This window comes from Carcharhinus amblyrhynchos, chromosome 5 (genome assembly GCF_965287045.1).
Source record: "Carcharhinus amblyrhynchos chromosome 5, sCarAmb.v2.hapA, whole genome shotgun sequence".
NCBI classification, from domain to species: Eukaryota; Metazoa; Chordata; class Chondrichthyes; order Carcharhiniformes; family Carcharhinidae; genus Carcharhinus; species Carcharhinus amblyrhynchos.
This window is the reverse complement of record NC_137328.1, coordinates 19727005-19746007: the sequence shown is the minus strand read 5'-3', so window position 1 is coordinate 19746007 and position 19003 is coordinate 19727005.

The following is a 19003-nucleotide window of genomic DNA, read 5'->3' as shown; positions in this document are numbered from 1 at the left end:
TCAGGTAGAATATACATGGTACATTACAACAGATTCATTATTCTTATGGAGTCACCTCTCACAGAATGTATAGAATCCTCCAGTAAAGGATTCTCGAAGAGTTCAGACCCATGAGGTCTGCAGACTGACATTACAACCTATTTAATGGTGTCTATGCAATACATTATTCCAAGTTTAATCTTGGATTACATTATAGTAATGTTTTGAATATTACAGAATGTAAATGCATGATAAACACATTCATCTCAATATAAAAGGCGTCAAATCCACTTCAGGTAATAAAAACAGGTAAGATATCCAAACAATTAACAAGCTAATTTTATACTTACGAACAGACATATGTTGTTTTGTCTCAGCTATGATAAAACCTTTATTAAGGTCTCAACTCAACGATATTTCCGTGACATCTGACTTACGTATATACTTAAGTCTGTAATATTTTAAAAATATTTTTTGTTTAGAAATAATATAACATTAGTCTGTTTTACTGTTAGACTGCTTTGGTCTGAGATTTTTTAAAATCAAGACAACAGGTGGGATTTTACGGCCTTGCTCATCACAAAACCGTAAAACCCATCTGAGGTCAACGGACCTTCCCTTGGTTCCCCCTCACGGCTCTGATTCCCATGGCAGGTAGGATAAAATTCTGGCCAACACGTTTCTGTTAAAAGCAGGTGTATGTTATCAGCTCTAAGCATGGCTCCCTATCTGATCAAGACTTGCTTGCAAGGCCTTTCTCTGTTTCTCATATGTATGTATTTCATTTGAGAAAAATTCTTAACTCTTTCATAGACTGAGATAATTCCTTGACATAAAGAATACTATACTACTATAAGGAACACTAGGAAAAGGTTTAAATTGTACTTTATGGACATAGAGAACAGTGAATTCTAAACTGGACCATGTAATACCTGTAGTTTAAACACTATGTGGCTACATTATAAATAATAATCTAACAAAATAAATGATTAAATTTATATCAAGCTTATTAAACTAAATAATAATAAAATATAACTTATAAAGCATATAGGATCCTGAGCTTTTGGGTAGAAAGATAAGGACATTATCTTGAACCTGTATAAATCATTGGTTTGCCCTCAATTTGAGTTTGTGCTCAATTCTGCGCACCACACTTTTAGGAAGGATGTGAAGGCATTGGAGGGTGGAGAAAAAAGTTCATGCAAACATTTTGAGGATCGAGGAAATTCAGTTACATGGATAGACTGGAGCTGGGACTGTTCTGCTTAGAGCAGAGAGGCTCAAAGGGAAATTTGAGGGAGGCATTCAAAATTATAAGGGATCTTGACAAAGGGGATACGGAATAACTGATCCCAATGATGGAAAGTTTGAGAACCAGAGGACACATATTTAAAGGGAATTGGAAAAGAAAAAAATGGCAGCATGAGCATATTCTTTTTCTATCCCTTTTTACAGAACAACATTATGGCCAGAATTTTACCTTCATAGCCGTCATGGGGGTCGGAGCAGGCGAGGGACAGACCATGGAAAGGTCCATTGACCTTGGGTGGGATTTTATGGTTTCGGGATGAGGGAAGCTGTAAAATCCCACAGTATATTTCTCCTGAAAAATATAGTAAACGTTAACACCCATCCTAACAGTAAGAAAGAGAGAAATATGTCAATGAAAGTCTAGCAATATGTTTGGGCAATACAGCTGGTGTTATTGAATAACTATGAGCATGTGTGAGCTTGCTCTGTTCAAGAATTCATTGACACCTCATGGTCTGGTACAAGCGTATGAGTTTATTAGAAGTTCCTTCTTCCTTGCATGGTGCTTACAGTCTCCTATCGTTCGCTCTCTTATAGTCATTATTATACATTATTTCAGAGAACATCCATTCACATTCATTGATTAATTAAACACATTTGTAGAGGTGGTCAACATTAATTAGTTCTGACTCCGATCATGCACTGTACACGAGTTACTGGCCTCTGCCAAGTTAAGCTGATCACGAATGTACCTGCTGGACTCTGCATGTTGTAACATTGTAACATGTTCTGGCACAGGTAAAACCTGAGACCTCAGCAGGATTTATCCTGTGAAAAGATGGGAGCACAAATATACTGTAAAAAATGTTATAAAAATTATGAAGAAAAAATAAAACAAAAGTTAGCTTCCCGCAAGCTGCTAGTTGTGAGTTCCAATTTTGCAACAGTGTTATGTCTGTGAGAGTGAAACAAGCCATATGAATAGAAGGATTGAGTATGAATTGGTTGGTTGGTGATGGGGTTGCAGTAAATTGAGCTGTGGATGAGTCTGGTCATGCAGTGAGTAGGAATTGTCATTTGAAGATTGAACTCAATCATCTTGAAAACTCACGTAAGACCATTAATATAGAAGTACAGAATATAGGAGCAGGAATAGAGCAGTTGGCCCTTCAAGACTGCTTCACCATGCAGTATGATCATGGTTGATCCTGTATTTAAACACATACCACTTGAAACTTTAAGAGTCTAGAAATCTATTTCCTCCTTAAGTATGTTCAGTGACTTCTATCTCCATCTCTATCTCTAATGTGTGAAAGAATTCCACAGATTCAATCCTCCCTGAGTGAAGAAGTTCCTCCTCGCCTCAAACCTAAATGGCATACCCCAGGTTTGTCCAAAGACTTTTGGCCAGTGAGGTACTTCTGAGTGTCCCTCCGCACCTCCCAAGTGTAGGTAACAGTTCAATTTTAAAAATCTCCTGGAAATAGTTACAAAAATTATTCAGTCAGACATCCAATCACAGGCTGGTATCTCCATGTCTTGGCTGCTGACAGGCAGCCACTGATGGGACTATCAGTAGTCAATCTAGAATGAATCCACTCAAAGTTAACACTTTGAGTCATTGACTCTTCTTTAGAATGACAACTTTAGGCTTTGACCTTTCTCCTTCATTTAAATCTCCCCTTCTCATTTTTTAGCATTCCATACATATATTGCCTCAATGCAAAACAACCTCCCCCACACCCTCCTGCCACCCATCCCATACCAGGCCCTTTGTTAATTGTTATTCAAGACACTGGGCAGAATTTTCTGAGAAAAATTCTAAGTGCCCAGCTGGTGTGAAAATGGGAGAGTTGCAGATCTGTTTTTTTTGGGGCAAGTTTTTACTCCCAATCGCATGCATGTAGTGCATGGAAAAATGGGCTAGATTGTTTCTAACCACTGCAGGCAGTGGGTGGGTGTAAACTCACTAGCCAGCCAGTCAGGCAGCAGAGGGAGCAATTGCGCATGTGCAAAGACAGAGGTGTGCACATGCGCAATCCCAACAGCAGAGACCTGACAGAGAGAGTGAGAGTATTGTGAGGCCCCTAGTCTTATAGCCAACCTCAACCCAACCCTTTCCCCCCACGCAATCGCAGTGGCCCATGGCCAATCGTGAGCCCCACATAGTCCAGAAATATTGCTTCCACAGCCCAAACGATTCATGCATCCCTCCTCCCTGCCGATCACAGGCAGAGCAGCAGAGGACCCCCTTCTTCCCCTATTGACTGCAGGCAGAGCAGCAGCACCCCCTCCTTCACCAATTGTAGGCAAGGAGGCAGTGGTGCCCCCCCCCACCCCAATCACAGCTGCAGAGTGCACAGTGGCCTTGCCCCCTCAAAGGTCCTGCCCTCTTCAGTTACCTACCACTCCTGTCCCCACCCCTTCAGGCCTTTCCCCAACACTGCCCGATGGACAATGCCAAGGTGCTCAGTGGGCATTGCCACTTCCCAAGGTAGACCACTCCCCTTGCCCTTGACCTCCCCACGGGTCCTCAATGGCCTCCGGTTCTACCAGCAGGGGCCATACGATTGTTATCCATTCTTGGAGAGCAGCTGTTTTCCTTGCCAGAGAGAACCTCTCCAGGCAAAGCCTCAAAAATAAGTGAGCCCAGATGACTGAGTGCTGGGCTCGTTAAACAATAAATTTAAATAATTTATTCAGCCACTCAATGGATGAGAGGCTGACTGCACTGGTGTGATCTCGAGAGCGAGAAATTGAGTGCAATCCTGATATTTTTGCAGTTACTTATGCTCTAACACATTTTCCCTCCTTTCAGTTCTGATGAAGGGTGTATGCTGGAAATATTAACTGTGTTCCTCTCCTGATAGATGCTAGCAGACCTGCTGAGTTTTTCCAGTGTTTACTGTTCTCGTTTCGGATTCCAGCAACCGCAGCATTTTAGGGGGAAACCAGCCTGTGATTGGGCGAGTCAATTGCCGGGCAAGTTTTTAACATTTGTGTCTGGCTGGAGAGGAACGAGAGGAAAAGCATGTTCAATGGGTGAGCATGGGTCAGAGATGCTGAGATCCTGGGTGAATGGGTGAACAACGGGAACCAGTGTGAATGGGAAGCCAGTAACTGAGGTGGGCAGGCTGGTGGAGGGGTGAGTATGAGTCTGCCTTATGCCACCCTCCATTTTCTCACATATTCACCACCACACACCAAGACATACAAGGGGAGGTGGTGGCATTGTGGTATTTTCACTGGATTAATAGTCTAGAGATCCTGAATACCAGAATTGTATCCTTGAACCTCTGTGGACCTTGGTTCAAATTCCAGCACCACAAATGGTGAAATTCGAATTCAATAGAACAAATCTGGAACTGAACATGTAATGATGAATCCATTGCCGCATGTTATTAAAACCCACCTGGTTTGAGGATTCCTGCTCAGTTCTGCAAAAAATGGGGGCAGAAAATTCCCCACAGTAATCAGATGATTCTAATCCTACCTCCCTGTGCCAGTCCCATAGCCCTGTACCTTACAGCAAATACAGGCACTTTTTAAAATAGTTTTGGGTCTTTGTCTCCACTACCAGCTCGAGCAGTGAATTCCAGACACCCATCACCCTCTACGTAAAAAAAAACTTCCTCATGTCCCCAATAGTGCACTCATCTTGAATCTATGTCCCCTAGTTCTAAAAGTTTCCACAAAGTGAACAATTTTATTCTCTCCACTCTATCTCTTCCCTTCATAATTTTGGACATCTCTATCAAGGCACCCCTCAGCCTTTTTTGTTCCAAGGAAAATAACCCCAACCTATTCAATCATAGCTACAATATCCTAGTCATGGCAACATTCTTGTAAACCTCCTCTGCACCTTCTCCAGAGCAATTACATCCTTCTTGTAAAATGGTTACCGGAACTACACCCGATATTCCGGTTGTGGCCTCACCAGTGTTTTGTACAATTCCAATATTATGCCCGGAATTTTCCTCCATAATATCTAAGTGTTGAATTCACATGAAAACTTGAGTAATTCACGTTAGTTCTTTTCCAGTGGAGATTCAGAGAAGAGTCTCCCACGCTCTGTGCACGACAGAGATCACCACTAGCATGTATATAATTATAAAGCTGTGTGCCCAATGGAGAGGTCAGCAACATAGCATTGAGTGGGCCACTGTGCATGTGCTAAACTGGCAGTGCCGAGATCGATGCATGCGCAGTGGCCCCACAGTGCTGGCCTCCCAATCGTTGGCCAGACCCACGATCACTACATTGCCGGTTCTCTGAGCCTGACCATACTCATGCCCACCATACTGAAACCACCTCCCTCCCGGCCTGCCCTGATCTCCAACCCCACCCCCCTAACAGTTACCCCTCCCTGAAGCACCAAACCCCCCACCCCCGCCACAGTGCTGACTCTCCCCCAGTAGCCCCAATCCCCATCAGGTTGCCCCCCAGTCCTCTGCCAGCCCACCCCAATCACTTGCCCTCTTCCTTCCCCCATCAAACCCAACCGCAGAGTGGCATTGGGACCCTCACCCTTGCCGGTCATTCTATCAGGCCCCCCCCTTCCATCAGGCCCCATTCCCTATAGGTCCCACCCCCCTTGGCATGCCCCATGCTTGTTAGGCAGTGTCAAGGTGCTCCCTGGGCATTGTCACTTTGCCCCTTGGGCAGTGCCAGGGGCACAGGATGGCACTGCCAGGGTGCCCATGCCCAGGAGGTACTCATTTCCCCCCCCCCCACCCCCCACTGCCCCATCCTTCACTCTAGCAGGGGCATGCCACTTGTTTCCCAAAAATGGGAAGCTACTGTAATCCCTGCTGGAGTGAACCACTGTGGTGGGAGAGAGGGAGAATGCTAGTGGGATGGAGACTTCAGTCCTGGGCCTGCTATTCTCATTAAAATGAGTTTTAAGTAAGAATTAAAATGCTTTCCATGCCTCCCCACCAATTTCCAGCATGGAGCTGATGCTACCAGATATCTTGCACTGTGTGATACTATTGCAATGGAAATGCGTGCACAAACCCCATGTATCAGCTGATGTGAGAATCGCTTACTGTTTTAGCACAGTGGAATGGGAGAATCACAGCCTGTATCCTTACTTTTATATACAGATGCAGTAAGACATCCTTGCCCCTGAACACGAGTTCTCTTGAAGTGAAGACCATCATACCATTTGCCTTCTGAAGTGTTTGCTGTAGCTGCATATTAAATTTCAATTTCTAGTACAAAAGGACATCCAGATAGATCACTTTGAGCATCAACATTTCCCAATCTATCACTATTTAAATAATAAACTGCAGCTCTCTTTCTGCATGAAGAGTGAATAACTTCATGTCATTCCAAATTATGCTGCATCTGCCACGTATTTGCCCATTCACACAAATTGTTTAAATAACTTTGAAGCCTTACACCATTCTCCTCACCATCACATTCCCACCCAGTTTTCTGATGTTGGCAAATTAGAAATATTACATCTGGCTCTCCCATTCCACTCATTGAGTCACTTATTATGAATCGCTGGGGCCCAAGAACTGATCACCGCAGGACCCCACTAGTCACTGCCTGCCACTTCAAAAAATACCCATTTATACTTACTCTCTGTTTCCTGTCATCTGTGCCATCCTCAATCCATGCAAGCAAATTTTCCCCAATCTCATGAGTTTTAATTTTACACAATGATTACTTACGTGAGCCTTCATCAAAAATTTCTGAAAATCCAACTATATCACATTTATTTGTTCTCCCTTATCTATTCTACTTCCCTTTATTTCCTCAAAAAACTCCAGTATGTTTGTCAAACATAATTTCACTTTCATAAATCCATATTGATTTAATCTAATGCCATTGATATTGCCAAGCTTCCAGTTTCCTGGGACTGTTCCAGAATCTATAGAATTTTGGAAGGTAACAACCAACTCATCCATTGTTTCCAAGGCCACCTCCTTTAGTTGTTTAATTGCTCTGCCATTTAATTGTTCTCTATTCCAAATTTTCCCATTTTGATTGTAAGGGACCTGCATTTATCTTCAATATCTTTTTTTCTTGTTACATACTTACAGAAACTTTTACAATACATTTTTATGTAACAGGTTTATTCTCATATTCTGTTTATACCCTCATAATCAATACTCCAGTTTATGGTCTTCCAGTGCTGAATTCTGAACTGCTCCCAATCCTCAGCCTTGTTACTTTTTATTATTTACATTCTATAACTCCTCTTCGAATCCAATACCATCCTTAATTTGTATTGCACATCATTAAATGCTTGAAGTGACACTTCTGGCATTTTCTCCATCATTATTTCTTCCTGCCTCCTGAGCATTTGTTTGGAAGGCCTCTTGTTTCCCCTGGGGCTACTAAATGTCTTTCTCTCCACAGTCATTGGCTCCATTTACACTTCCTGCTGCCGAGGGTAAGCAGCCAGCATAATCAATGACCCCACTCACCCTGAACATAATCTCTACCGCCCTCTCCCCTCAAGAAAAAAACATAAAAGTCTGAAAACACATATCAACAGACTCAAGAACAGCTTTTTTCCTTCTGTCATCAGACTTTTGAATGGTCCTATCATATATTAAGCTGATCTTTCTTTTTACCCTACTTGTAACTGCAATACTATATTCTGCACCCTATCATTTTCCTTTTCCCCTATGTACTTCATGAGCAGTATGTTTTATCTATCCTATTCACTGTATCATAGAATTATAGGATCCTTACAGTGCAGAAAGAAACCGATTGGTCCATCATGCCTCTACTGACGACAATCCCAACCAGCTCCTATCTCATAACTCCTTATTTACCCTGCTAGTCTCCTGACGCTAAGGGGCAATTTATTGTAGCCAACCTACTTAACTTGCACATCTTTGGACTGTGGGAGGAAACCAGAGTAACCGGAAGAAACCCACGCAAGCACGAGAGAATGCACACAGACAGTCACCTGAAACCAGAATTGAACCCGGGCCCCTGACGCTGTGAGGCATCAGTGCTAACCACTGCGGTGCTGTGATGCCCAGTACATGTGACAATCAAATCAAATCACATCTTGCACCAAGAGGTCTAGTTGTCAGAATACTTGAGGTGCATTCTCATGGTCACATGTTCAGCCCATTCCTCAGATCATCACTGCACACATTCAGTTTGACTCCAATCATTTGTAGCCATGGTGCACCTCATCTTTCAGAGATGGAATAAGATTGTGAGAGCCATTTATGTTATTCAGCCTCCCACTGATCAGACCAGTGAAATGCATGAATCAATTATATAACACAGCAGGAAACATCAATTTAACATGCTGCCTGCAATGAAATATTGCAGTTGGAGAATACACTGCATTGCAATATAAAACAACATTGTTTAATTATGGAGTGTGTATGGAGAACAGCTTGAAACAAGTATCATTCCACATAAAAAAAAACAGACATGAAGGGGTGTATTCTACCATTCTGTCCATCGTGGGAATCAGAGCAGGCAAGAGGTGGACCATGGAAAGATCCGTTGACCTCGGGCGGGATTTTATGGTTTCAGAATGAGCTCGGTTGTAAAATCCCACCCCAAAACTCAGTAATATCAAATGTTATGATTCCCATGGAGGAAACCATAAACTAAATAACCAAAAAAAGCAAATGATCCCAAACTATCCTTTCTATTGGCATTGCTTCCAGGTCAAGAGTCATCAAGTCTCATGTGCCAATATTTTATACTATCCAAGAAAATTATAATTGATCCTTTTACAATTGATGCAAGATCTTGAAAGTCATTTTCAAACATTCTTAAGAACAATTGCAGATTCCCTAGATACTTTAAAGTAATTGTGAATTTTCCTTCCTGTACTGCTTTTGAGTCAAAAAGTGTCACAAAAAACTCATTAGTAAGTTATGCAGATCAGCAGTATTTCATTTATGTAACGTACAAAAAGACAGTGTAACATTTTAATTATTTTTTCAGTTATTGATCCTGGAAGAAACATGGAGAATGCTCTGAGACAAATTCTATACAATATTTTGCCACAAACTGTATTAACAACATGATTGGGGCAGATTCTACATTTTTTTTAAAATATCAAGTCCTCAAAGATCCTACAAATTCTCTCTTTAAATTTGTTTTTTAATTCATCCCGCAGAAGTTAAAGGAGAAGGAATTTTGAGATCACTATTGACAAATGCTTTTCATTCTCTTGTTTAGTGGCTTTCATGCCACCATTCAGGTTGTTTCATAAGATGATGAAAATACTCTTAACTTAAATATACCTTGGAAATGATTTCCATTCATAAACCTAATTTCATTTAGCAATGGTCATCACCGCACTCAAAAGGTCGAGCGCAAATGGATTCAATTCTTCAATGTAAACAAATATCAATAATGTTCAGTGCTCCAGCTATGATCTGAAATGAATTTAGGTAGGATGCTAGCTGTGGAGGACAAAATCCTTTTCAGAATTTAAACAGGAAATTTAAACAAGGTGTGCAAAATTTGAGGAAGATTCATCAGAGCTTAGAAATGCAACACAATGCATTAGTAGCCTTGAAAAGCTGAGAGAGCAGGAAATTAAAAAAAATGTAGGCCTGAGTTTGAACACAGCAATACAACATCCACACCCTTGTTAGATGGCAGCTGAATCCAAGGTGGTGCTGAAGGAGGTGTTCACATGGAAGATTACCTCTCTGCTACTCCATGGTCAGACAAGTTTCAGGCAATACCTGACCATTATTGTTGAGACAAATCCCCAAAGTTATCCGGCAGAGATGGTTTGTGGCATCTTGATAGCTGTAGCTAGTCATATAATGGCACTGAACCACAGGACCATAGAACCCTACAGTGCAGAAGGAGGCCATTTGGCCCATTGAGTTTTCACCAATTCTCTGAAAGAAGATTCCACCCAGGCCCTCCGCTCCACCCTATCCCTGTAACCCCACTCATTTACAATGACCAATCCACCTAATCTGCACATATTTGGACTCTGGGAGGAAATCAGAGCACCCAGGGGTAACCCATACAGATCTGGGGAGAACATGCAAACTCCATTCTGGCAGTCACCCAAAGCTGGAATTGAACACTGACACTGTGAGGCAGCAATGCTTATCACTGTGCCACCATACCACCCCAGCTGCTTCACCAACCTGCCATGCCTTTTTGTTGGAACACATTATCAATTATAACATGCTCTGGTTTGACTGATTCTAATGAACCATCCAGCATAATTGTTAGTCAATTGTTATTTTAAAAAAAACAGCCACAAGGAGTCCCCCAGTGCAATTTCCTGTGGGAAAACAAAGTCTCTTGCTGATATCTGTCAAGACAAATTGATTTCAGCACTGTTTGCTAAAGCAAGTCTGTGTATGTTGGTGGACAATGTGGGGTATCTTCTGCTGCTAAACAAGCCTAATATTCCTCAATAGGTCTTCATCTTCTTCCAGCCAGACCTGTTGGAAAGGGATTCCTGTTGTTGCCAGGAAAGGACATTGTGGCAAAACAAAACAAATAACTAGCAAAAATGAAGAGTAAAAATGTCAAAAACATTGGATCTTTCATCCAATAATCCATCTGAATCCCAACCTTCTAATCATTTGTTGGGTACCTGGCATTCAGCAACGTTAGGATGTCCCATTTGAAATATTCTGATAAAGCTCCTATCTCTTTCAGATAGAAATAGATGAAGATTAGGCACTTAAGGCACTAACCTAGGTTTCAGTTTCTGTTCCTCCTGTTTCCCTCTCATGATAATAAATGACAACAGAATTGAACCCCAACAAATCCACACCCAAACCCCACATCTACTTCTTGTTGCGGGGGTCAGAAACTAGACAGCTCAGAATGGAAACATTGCCTGAGTTCTTTCTTTCCAAAGCCCAAGAGTAATGAAGTAGTGGTGTGCTTTTCATTTAACCAAGGGTAGAATTTTATGTTCTCCCACCAGCGGATTAATAAGCCACAAATTTCTTCTTAGGGCCTCCCCAGCGGACACCAGCCCACACTGACCTGTCCGCAATTTTACAATGGGATGAGTGAGGCCTATATCATCCCCTCCCCCACCCACGATTGCCCCAGTTGAAGCCCGTAAGTGGCCAATTAATGACCAGTTAAAAGCTATTTCCTACCCAGTCTATGCTGATCAGGCCTTGGGCAGAGAGAGTGAAGGGTTTTCTCCATCAACAGCCTCACACAGTTTACAGAATACTGATTAGAATGTGAGTCTTTACAGCTAATCAATTCTTAAAGGTGCATTTAATGTGAGTGGAGATAGCATTAAGCATAGGTTAAAGAGATGTGTATTGTCTCCAGATAGTATTCTGTAAACTGTCTGTGCCTTTATATGCTCTGTTTGAGACCAAAACTCTCCACTCATCTGATGAAGGGGAAAACCCCAAAAATCTTGTGGGTTTACTATCAAATAAACCTGTTGGACTTTAACTCGGTGTTGTGAGACTTCTTACTGTGTTTACCCCAGTCCAATGCTGGCATCTCCACATCATGACTGCTGCGACTAGTCAGCTACTGTCCAATCTGATTGACCTGTAGCTCTCTGAAGTGGGATTTCCTCCCATGTAAGGGTGGGAAGTCTTGCCTCCAGCCAATGAACACTCCTCGGTAAATGCCAACGGGACAGTAAGTATCAATTATGTCACCAACAACTATTCGAATGGCTAGAAGGGAAACTGCCATCCAAAAAAGTTCTGGACTCAGTGAAGTCAGCCAGTTTCAGACTAACTCAACTAAAGATTGTAGATCCAATACCCAACATTCAGTTATCTCCCAATGTTATACTCCATTTGCCCCAGTAACACAGTTCGGTTAAGCATTGAAGAATAATGGCTGGGATGTCAAAATTCCTGCGATCCAAACAATGGTATATTCACTTCTATTTTTATGTAGATATCATTTGCATTATTCAATGCACAAAAATAGTAGATTCAGCAATATTAACAAGGAGCTTTAACCTTCAAAAGGGCAAATTCAGGCTCCTCAGTATTGACACTGCTTTATTATGCTGCACAGTGTACCACAACCACATGTCCTCTGAGGACTGCAGTGAGGTGGTAAGATTTGCTCCATTGTTGATCCGAAAATAAACAGGATTTTTTCACAACCCTGGGTGAGCATTTAAGCCCTGATATTGTAACCTAATAGAGTGAAGAATTCCGCATTCTTTGAGGTCAGCCTGTCGGTCTCACTTGTATTGATTCCCAACTACCATTGCAAATGATCCATGTCTGGGCCGGTCCACACCTAACAGTGTGATAAGTGAGTGCTGTGAATTAACAATCCCCCTTGCAGTACTACCTTGGAAATGAATCCGAGGTCCTTAGACATTGTCAGATTTATCTGTAAGACAAGCTACCAAAGACACAAATATATTACATTTGGGCTGTAGGCTATAATTTAATACACGTTCAATCAGGAAATTGATTTAAGATGTTGTCCCTATTCCCAGTGGTGACTATTGTTCAATAAATTTTTTGCAGCTATTAAAGTTCGCCAAGAGTGGAATATCAAACACATTTGCTATTTAATCACTTTTTCAGTAAAACATATATATTAAGATTAAAGACAAAATTAACTACTGCCAGCCAGAGAAAAAGGTGGTTACAACAGCTTCACATAACACAAGAAATATTTGCAAGAGGACTTTACTAGTCAGGGAAACATGCTGTGCTGAGAATTTCAGTAATAAAACATTAGAGTCAGTATTATGCAGAGTTTGACGTATAATTTCAAAACAATTCTTGCATGTCTGTAATTGTTTTTGTTTTATTTGCTCTCAGTATGTGGGCAATGCTGGCAAGACCACATTTATTCCCTATCCCTGCTTATGCTGAAAAGGTGGCCTTCTTCTGAGTGACACCAGCTCTTGTGCAATAGTACTATCATTTTGATGCTGGGAAGTGAATTCTAGATTACGAAAGCGAAGACAATATGAAGAGTATTGATAGAGGATGGTGTGTGGTGTGTTGGAGGGGAATTTGCAGGTGGTGGTGTTACCATGTATCTGCTGCCCTCATCCTTCTAGATGGAACTAGTTATGGGTTTGGAAGGTGTTGTCTAAGGATCTTTGGTGAATTGTTGCAGTGCAACTTGTAGCTAGTACATGCTGCTGCGACTGAGCATTAGTGATGGAGGGAGTTCATGTTTGTAGATGTGGTGCCAATCAAGCGGGCTGCTTTGTCCTGTATGGTGTCAAGCTTCTTGAGCGTTGTTGGCGCTGCACCCATCCAGACAAGTGAGGAGTACTTATTTTGTAGGAATAAAGAGCACAAAAACAAGGAAGAGAGACGCAAACAGAATTAGTCTTCCACAGACTGCATGGTGGACAACAGCAGAGGGGGATGCCTCCCTCAGCTCCCACTGACATTGTCCCACCACCCCCCACAACATTATTGACACCCTATCCCCCATACCCTCCTCCACCCAGGTCGATCATGGGCCCCTCCCCGCCACTGATCTCAGGCAGAGTGGCAGCAGACTCGCCTTCCCCACCCCCACCACCCCACCATCATCTCAGGCAGAGTAGCAGCAGACCCCCATCCCCGCTGATCTCAGGCAGAGAAGCAGTGGACCTCCCCTTTCACCCAAGGCAGAGTGGAAGTGGAGCCCCCTTCATCTCCACTGATCTCAGGCAGAGAGTTCCACCCTCCCTCCTTCACCCAAGTAGCCATTCCCACAGAGAAACTGACCCGTTGGAAAGCTCAGGCACCTAAGAGTGGCTCCAGATGTAGGAGTCATGGCAACTCCCAGAGTATTGTGCATACATGTACCTTACAGGCTTCTAATAATCACCATCCAATTGTACATTGATGAAATGCTGTTCGTAAGTGTTGTTTATTAACATTAAGGTAGCTGCCATAGAGCCCAAAAGCCACATGGTTGCAATCTTTTGCACCCTGCACTCCTGGGAAGCCTGAGATGGCGCCAAAGCTGATGAATCTTTCTGCCTGGCTATCTTGCTCCAGAACAAACCTGATATAATGATGGACTTTCTGGTAAAGGGATGTCCTTTATGTATCAGTGTGGTGCGGATTAAGAAATGCCACACAGATCCTCTGTTGATCCCTGGTAAGACCCGGAGGCAAAGAAATTGAGCATTGTGGTCATCTTCAAAGCTACTAGCAAGAGAAAGACTCCAACCCTTCCCAAAGAATGTAGCATTTGTGATGTACTAGCTTCCGGGAAAAGTGCAGACATGTCTGGCATTCCCTCTCACTCATTTATAAATAGGAGATTTTTCCAAGCAAAGCCCTTGGCCTAGCGAGCTGCCTCCTTTGTTTGGTCTCTCCTCCTAACCCTCTTGCTCATGCTGTGGTTCCCCTTAACCCTGTCCCTCAGGTGAGGCCTCCTGCTGGAGCTGTGCTTAGCATCATCACTCCCTCCTTTTCCTCCTCCATCACATTAGGACCCACACAAAGGCAGCATTGAACACTGGATCCATTTGTCATTGTGCTTCTCTCTGAAATGAAACACTGAAGAGAAGGATGATTGAAGGGTCGAGACAGTGAAGCTCTGAATGTGAACTAATGGGAAAGGTTTTCCTGCCTTATTTGCATGGTGCCAATGCAGCTTTGCCCCTTAGACACTGGCACACACATTGAGGTGACTAAGGGGCATCCCAGCTAATTGACATCTGGAGCCCTGCTTGGAATGACAATTATAAATGTCATGCTCCAATCGCTGATGTAGCATACAAATAACCAATCAGTTATTTGATATGATTTATTATTGTCACGTGTATTACGTGTATCACGGGGTCCTTGTGCATGAGTCGCAAAAACCCAGCTTGCAGGTGCAGCAGGTGGTTAGGAAGGCGAATGGGATGCTGGCCTTCATAGCGAGGGGGATTGAATATAAAAGTAGGGAGGTCTTGCTGTAGCTGTATAGGGCATTGGTGAGGCCGCAGCTGGAGTACTGTGTGCAGTTTTGGGCGCCGCACCTGTACAAAGATATTTTGGCCTTGGAGGGAGTGCAGAGGAGGTTTACTAGGCTGATACCGGAGTTGAGGGGGTTGAGCTATGAGGAGAGGCTGAATAAACTAGGCTTGTACTCGTTAGAGTTTAGAAGAATGAGGGGAGATCTCATTGAGACGTATAAGATGATGAATGGGATGGATAGGATAGAGGTGGAGAGACTCTTCCCGCTCAGAAAAGACAGTAAGACTAGGGGGCACAGCCTCAAGATAAAGGGGGGGCGGTTTAGAACGGAGTTGAGGAGGAACTTCTTCACTCAAAGGGTGGTGAATCTCTGGAATTCTCTGCCCGTTGAAGTGGTGGAGGCTGCCTCGCTAAATATTTTTAAGACGCGGGTTGATGGGTTTTTGATAAGAGAGGGGATTAAGGGTTATGGGGAGAGGGCGGGAAAGTGGAACTGCGCCACAACAGATCAGCCATGATCTTATTGAATGGCGGGGCAGGCTCGAAGGGCTAGATGGCCTACTCCTGCTCCTATTTCTTATGTTCTTATGTTCTTATTAGTTTACAGTGAAAAGTGTTGTTTCTTGAACTTTATACAACAAAGCGTACCGTTCATAGAGAAGGAAAAGAGAGAGTACAGGATGTAATGTTACAGTCACAGTGAGGTGTAGAGAAAGATCAATTTAATGCAAGTTAGAGGGACCAAAAGAGAGAATACTGGAAAATCTCAGCACGTCTGGCAGCATCTGTAAGGAGAGAAAAGAGCTGATGTTTCGATTCCAGATGACCTTTTGTCAAAGCTGAAAGGTATAGAAAGTGGAAGATACTTAAACTGCAGAGTGAGGGAATGAAAGATAAGTCACAGCCACAAAAACTAGGGAGTTTGCGCATTCTCCCCGTGCTTGCGTGGGTTTTCTCCGGGTGCTCTGGTTTCCTCCCACACCCCAAAGATGTGCTGTTAGCTGATTAGTGTAACAAATTGTCCCCAGATTAGTCTCCCCTCAATCTGGTTTCCAATGTGGAGTGCCATGAGCGTAGACAAGGGTCATGGGTGGAAGAGGGGACTCACAAGGTTGAAATGGCGGCCCGGGCTCATTGGGCCGAAGGGCCTGGTTCCCGTGCTGTGTGAATGGCCAAACGGCAGAGAAGCTGAAATCAGAAGGTAAGTTGTGACAGATAAAGATGTTGGGGGAATGGGTGGGAGAGAGGTAAAATTTAGAAAAAGGGGATAAGGGGAAGCAAAGGGGGAGAAAAGGTAAGGAAAGGGAAAATAAAATAGGGGGAAGAGTGGGGAGGAAAAAAAGTAAAGAAAGACAATAAAGAAGTAAAAGTTAGAAAACAGTTCAAAATGAAATGAAATGAAAACAGAGGTCAAGGTGGGATAGAGCTAATCAACTGAAGTTGTTGAATGCGATGTTGAGACCGGAAAGCTGTAAAGTGCCGAGCTGGAAGATGAGATGCTTTTCCTCCAGTTTGCGTTGAATTTCACTGGAACATTGCAGCAGGCCAAGGACAGACATGGGCATGGGAGCAGGATCGTGTGTTAAAATGGCAAGCAACCAGATAGACAGGGTCCTGATTGTGCACAGACAGAAGATGCTCAGCAAACAGATCAGCTAGTCTACGCTTGGTCTCTCCGACATAGAGGAGACCACATTGGGAGCAGCGAATGCCAGAGACCAAATTGAAAGAGGTGCAAGTGAAAGACTGCTTAACCTGGAATCAGTGTTTTGGGCATTGGATAGTAAGCATGGAAGGGGTAAAGGGCCAGGAATTACACTGTCTGTGATTGCATGGGAAAGTGCCATGGGTGATGGGAGAGGTGTTGGGTATAGTGAAGGAGTGGGCTCACTTATCCCGGAATGCTGACAGAGGGACTGAAGGAAAGAAGTTGTTCTTGAGTCAGTTGGTATATGACGTCAGACTTTTTCCCAGCGTAAGAAGGTGGAAGAGAGAATGTCCGGGGCGCGTGGAGTTCTTAATTATGCTTTGCCGAGGCAGCAGTAAGTGTAGACAGAGTCAATGGCTGGGAGGCTGGTTTGGGTGATGGATTGGGCTACGTTCACAACCTTTTGTAGTTCCTTGCAATCTTGGGCAGAGCAGGAGCCATACCGAGCTGTGAAACAGCCAGAAAGAATGCTTTCTATGGTGCAGCAGATATTCTTTGGTCAATTCTAAATGCTGGTGAACATGTTACTGGCATTCATTGATGGAACAGCATATATGATGTAGCTGTGTCTCCTTTACTATTGCAATTATAAAGCCTACTGTCCCACATGTTATTCCTGAGATTATGTCCGTAACGTGAAGCCACTGAGTCGTAAATACCCTTCAATAGCACTAATCAAGGCAGTGACTTTCAGTAGCTTTTCTCCCAAGGAGGTGGTCTCCTTTCTCACTAAACAGTTTACTGTTCACTTCTGCGATGTCAACAAGTTAGGGACCCCCCCTAGCAGAGGCCCCTTAGCCCAGTAGCCTCAAACCCCCTCCTCATCAGATTCACTGGTATTTTTGATTTGAGGCAGTGCTCTTGCTGTGATACATCAAAATGGTGGTCCTTTTCTTTTTAATTTCTGAACAAAATTTGATGCTGTCCCTCACTGTCCATGTTTCAGATATACACCTGAAACCTCATGATGTGAAGGTAGAATTTCCTACTGTTCTCCAGTCTCCCCCAATACTACTGGATTCCACTGTTGTACTGGTGTCCAGTCCTACCCTCCCCCATCACCTGTGGTGTGCCCATGTTCCACCTGGACCTCTCCCCACCTCATCTCGAAGCTGTGTGCATGGTCACCCAATGAGTTGACTCCCAACTTCCCTCCCCCCACGCAAGCAGGGCTGCACACACCTCTATGCACCTAACCCCACCTCCATTATTATGTTGTTATTATGTGTTTTCAATCTACAGGCAATTACCATCACTATTCCATCTGCAGCCCAGTATAGAGACAGCCAAGCCCAGACATAGGGACTGTGAGGTAGCTCTGCACACCAAGCTGTCCTTTTTCTCTCAGGAGCACGCCTATAGCTGGAGTAAACGGTGTCCGAAAGATACATCCTGCTACATGTCCTGTGCACCCTTGCACTGTCTTTTATCTCTGACTTCTGACCATGCAGTACCCATAGCCCTTGGACTGCCTGAACTCTGTGACTTCTTTCTACATTGCATGTACTCAGTGACTCCTGACTGCAAGCTACAGACCCAGAACTTGAACTTTCACAGAGCCCCTCATTGCCATGAAGACTTTAGATTCCACCTAAACCTGCAATAACGCCAATCCCCTCCCAACCACTCCACCTTTTGAATCTCCATGCATGCCACCCTTATGTTCCACACTAACAATACCCTCCCCCCCCCCCCAACTTAATCCTAAGTCTGCGTGTGTCCCTTTCCAGTCAAAAATATGACATTCCTTTTGAATTCATATATCCCTATTGGTCTCCAGCTTTCCACACCTCAGTTTACATTCTGTACTCCATTGTTCCCCTTTCCCCTCTCACAGCCCTTGTGAGCCTTCCTTCCCCAAAGCCCTCCTTGTGTTCACGCTTACCCCCGTCACAGCTCTCATACAGCTCTCCTTCCCTATTGCACCCCTCCCCCCCCACCTTGTGTTCATCATCCCACTTTCGTACCACATCTCACCCCTGGTTGAAATGCTCATTTATGAAAGGGGAGCTGTCCCTAGGTACCACAGCACAGTGATGTCCTTGTGGACAATAGTGGCAGCCACTGGGAACAGCAGCTACTTGCACTCCCCAACCATGGCCGCAGTACAGATCAGTGTCGGAAAATGAAGGCCTGCGTGAGAAATCCAGCAGCACAGTGGTGTCTGTCTGGACAACATCAGCAAAGATCAGGAGCAGACCAACCCTACAGCCCT